The sequence below is a fragment of the Physeter macrocephalus genome, chromosome 8 (genome assembly GCF_002837175.3).
Source record: "Physeter macrocephalus isolate SW-GA chromosome 8, ASM283717v5, whole genome shotgun sequence".
Classification (NCBI taxonomy): Eukaryota; Metazoa; Chordata; class Mammalia; order Artiodactyla; family Physeteridae; genus Physeter; species Physeter macrocephalus.
This window is the reverse complement of record NC_041221.1, coordinates 2,129,870-2,134,873: the sequence shown is the minus strand read 5'-3', so window position 1 is coordinate 2,134,873 and position 5,004 is coordinate 2,129,870.

Here is a 5,004-nt window from a genome sequence, read left to right as displayed (position 1 = left end):
TTGACTTAAATAAAAGAGAAAGTGGAATAGAGAACAATTATTTAGTGAGCATGAAAATGTTGCCTCACCAGACTCTATATGGTATGTTCTATTATCATTTCCACTTACAGGCAAGGAAAGAGATTTCAGGATGTTAATGCTCAAGGTCACACAGCTAGTTGAGCCTAGTTTTCATATGTAATCTTCACAGAAAACTGAGCTAATACATGTTTTTTGCTTGCTGAATCTAAATTATGCAAATTACCTGGATAATTGGGTTTTCTATAATGGAAATCCGGCAAGACTTGAGAAACTGGAATTTTTAGCATTTTTCCAGGAGAAGCTCCTTGGTCTTCTTGAGTCTACTGGCTACTCTTCCTTGATTTGAAAGTTTTTTTTTAAATCATTTCAGTGGTTGTTAAAAAAATTTTTTTTTTCACTCTTTACTTGTTGCTAACTTCTATTCCCAGTATGTCTGTTATAGCTAAGACGTTGACATTCACCACTGGATCAGTGCAGTTATGGCACTCTCTTAATTGGAAGAGGGTGAATGTTAATCATTTGAATTATTATTATGATATTTTCAGGCCAAGAGTGCCTGGGAGGCTTTTTAATATGGAAATCGACCAAACGATAATAGGAAAAAATTTACTCCTTCCCAGTGTGGTTATAATTTAAAGGTGAGAATAAGTACAATGCAGCTAAATGGAATTATTAGTTGGTCAAACAGTGTAACTTTACAAGCTATGAATAATGTCTTTCCCCAGAGTTTCCTCCTAAGATGTTTGCAGGAAATTTAAAGTACAACATAGATACCTCACCATCACTTTGTACAATTTGGAATTTAGTTTTTCAGTTTTAATATTCTCTGGTATACGAACAAACCTAATAGGATTAACTCTTAATTTATTTACCCTTAAGACATGAAAATCATTGCTCCAACTTTAGGAAGTATAAACTCAATATCAAATTTGGGTAGGTGGCTGAAAACTAGGAAGATTTTTTATCTATAATTCTCTTAAGCCAGATTCCAGCGGGTAATTTGAAATTGGCAAACTCCCTTATTACTAAATCCCAGAGCCAAGAATTTCCTTTATGTCTCTCTCTCTTTTGCTCCTCCTTGCACTTATCTGTGAATGACATTTCCAATTCCTAGAAAAAAACACTTGAGTCAGCAATTGCCCACCTCAGTTTTGAAAATTCTCTGGAACTGCTACTTTTGGAAGCTTAGGATAGTCATCTCTCCTTACTTTAAGATAATTGGGATGAAAACTGTAACATTCAATGACAGTTTGCTTTCTTGTAGAGCCTTTTATATATGAATCACAAAGCATTTTGCAAACCATAACCTAGTTCTTGCAGCTCCCTGGGGAGGCAGATCCCATTAACACTGTTTTACAGATGATCATGAAACAGGAGCAGGGAGTTTCAATGAGTAGCCTCTGGTCAGGCAATGAGTCAGTGAGAAAGTCGGGAGAAAAAACTGGTAGAACTTTTGACATGCACCTTGAATGTGATGCCTAAGAAGGGTGAGGAATTAATAAATGAGCAAGATAAATGGAGATCCATTTGAAGAACTGTTTTGCAATGTGCAATCATTGTTCTAATGAATTATTTAAAGTATGTCTTAGCTTAAATGAATCTGAAATTGCACTATATTTTTTCCTGGCAGCTCACTGTGGCATAAAACTTTTTGGGTCTATTGGTTTCTGAATTTAGCATTTATGTGTGTATATAAATGGGAGGCTGTGGGATAACTACTAGGGTAATTTTTGGTGGCCCCTAATAGGTGATGTCAATAACTAAAGAGGAAGATATTTAAAATATGCAACAGTAGAAAATACAATGGGAGAAGCAAAAAATAATTTCAATTGATTTAGTGTAGTATTTAAGTATGTAACAGTGAACAATTAGAAACCTGGAAGCCACTTTGCATAGAGGTCATTTAGTTAGTCCAACCTCTGCTACACTTAAAACATTCCAATTAAGAGAGAATTCTATTTGTTAAAAGTAACTGAGGAGGCAGGCTTCATTAGATAATGTTAGAAATGATCTGTAATTGAAATGTGTACGTCTATTTGCTGCTGGTGAAATGATTTAGTCATTGAGGGGGGCAGAACAGCTATCCAGGTTGGGCCTGGAGGCTGCACTTTCATTAGAGTTGCCAGAGGACTAGGGTCTCAGCTTTGCCTGCTGAGCCTTTTGGTTTTCTTAGTTTACCTGGGGTTAGCAGGCTCGGGAGGACTGAGTCAAGTTAGCCAAACTTGAAAAAGACTGATGTATAAATGAAAGTGAAAATTTAATTCACATTGAAATCAGATTAGTTTATTTGTGCTGGATATTTAGTGCATTGTTTTTCTAGTAGGCGAGGCCAATTGGGAAACCAAATTATATCAGAATTGGGAAACCAAATTAATACCAGAATTCTACTTGAAGAGTCTAGTTCGAGGGTTGGATGATCTGAATGACACGTTCATTATGTCTGAAAAAGATGCATTTGCCCAGTGGGCAATAAGAACATCTGCTTGGCTGATCGGATGCCCTGCAGGCCTCTACTCTTCTGCAAAGATTACATTACCCTTGATATGTTTCCATTAGTTGGACTGCAGGTTCTCTAATGATAATTATTTGCCTGGGTATTGAGATGTAGAAGACAATTTAGTCTGAAAAAAATCCATTTAGAAGGCATCTTTTCAAAAGCTGATTATTTCTGAAGCCATGCACACATTTCATTCATTTTATCTCTTTCATTTTCGATTGATTCTTATTGATTTCTATTACTATGCCCATCTTCTGATTTATAGCCCCAGAATCTGGATGGCACTAAATTGGGACTACTGTTATACTTAAATTACATATAACAGAATTTCATCTCTCAAATTGCATATTAATCATTCCTTTTAGCTCTTCCTAGTTATTTTTTAGTTTTTTTCTTTTATGCCCATTTTCTATTTCTTATTTTTTTTTTTTTTGCAACACCATAGCTATTTTTGTACCTCTCCTAGGATAATATCTAAATCTGAAAGCTTCAGAACCAAAAGTCATTTTTTACTGTGGAGCTTACAGTAGATTTCTGGGCCAATAAAGAGAAGTTGGTGGCTGTATTGGGATCAAAAGGGGAAAAAGATATTAAAGCTAAGGGAGGAAATGAAAGATGAAATTGGGTATCAGGCCCAGTTGATTTTTTTCCTGTAGGATCATTTGGTCAACCTTTAGTTCTTTTGTTACTTAGCAAAAGCAATTTCTGTCTTTTGGGTCACCTCATAGTTCAATATCAAAGATAACCATGGTCAGAAAAGCAAGGACAGAGCATTGTTCTAGGATTCCTGTAAGAAGACTGGCCTTTTACCTTGAACTGTAACCTTCCTGACCTGTGGCTAAGTTGCATGCAGGGAGAGACACATCGTCTTAAAACACAAACAATGTTTGTGTTTAGTTTCACCCTCACCCTAAATAAAGAGACATCCCGAGGAAGCCGACTCTTAGACTCTAAAGCTAAAGCAGAAAATGGAAGGCAGTCTAGCAGTTGGGAACAATTCACTCTTCTCAGCCCTGCTACTGGTATTGGATATTCTTCCAATTTTAATTGCACCTTCATGATCTCCAAACCACAACAAATCACAAAACAATTCCATCTAAAATATAAGACTGCATAGTCTTCAAAGGGTTGGTTGAGACTGGTAGAGTTCTCATGGTTTCCAGTGATACCTGAGGCTCCCATATGTCTTACTACTTCATCTGTTATAGAACACACTTATTGTCCATAGAGTCTGGAGTTCCATAGTATTTAATGACAAATAAAACCAGAGGAAAAGATTAATATTGAATGGCTGAAGCTACTTGAAAGTACGGAGAATTGTCTTTAGCCAGATGCATTGTCTCTGCGCATAGGCCTTCAGGTAAGTGGCTGGTACTCTGAGTCAAAAACTTGTCAAATTGGAGAGTTAGAGGGAGCTGTTGAGGTCATCGCATTGGTACCAATTCTTGTAAGAGTCACCTTCACAGGGAACTCACAGGAGATAATGAACTGTCTGTCTACTTTGAACATACCTAATAGTATAGAATGTGAAATTCAGATTTTTCTCTGAGGGTACCCTAAGTCCATGTCAGGCATTTCCGGTTCAGTTCTGGCATCCTGGCAATTCAGGGAATAAGGTAATTTTAGTTTCATGGCCAAAATGATATTTTCAGTCCCACACTCTCATCTAAAATTTTGCCACTCCCCCACCAAGAAGTGACGTCTACTTCACCTTCCCTCAGACATGGGCCTTTGTGATGATGCTCTGAGACAGAATGTGGCCAAAGTGATGTTGCATGACTTTGGAGCCTAGGTCAGAAAAAATGACAAAGCTTCTGCCTAGCTCTTACTTTGAGGATTCTCACTCTTGGAACCAGCCTCTTTGTTGGAGAACTCCTGGCCACATGAGGAGGTCATGAATAGGTATCCCAGCTGATGGCAATCACTGACTGACAGACACATGAACAAATGATACTTCAGATAACTACAGCCCCCAGCTCCCCCCACCATCCCTCTATGCAGCCTGCAACAGAGACAAACCAGCCTTGTTGTGCTTTGTCCAAATTCCTGAGCCACAGAATCCATGGGCATAATAAATGGTTGTTTTGTCCACTAAGTTTTGGGGTAATTTGTTACACAGTAATTGATAAGCAGAAGAAGAAGTAGGGCTTTTGGATTATATATGTATGTGAGAGTGGGGTGTTTTTAAGTGGTAACATTCCAGAATTAAAATAAGTTAAACTTTAAAAAATATTTATTAAACCATTTTAAATGTTTATTATTTAGATATCTATTAAACTATCTTATTAAACCATTAAACCATTAAAATATTTATTAAACCATTGCCATGATTTCTATCCTGACAATTTTTGCCATATTTTCATATTAAGTTCATTATTATTCAACTAACATTTTTATTTATATTAATTCACCTTTTTTTTTTCATTAGTCATCAATTTTATACACATCAGTGTATACATGTCAATCCCAATCGCCCCATTCAGCAC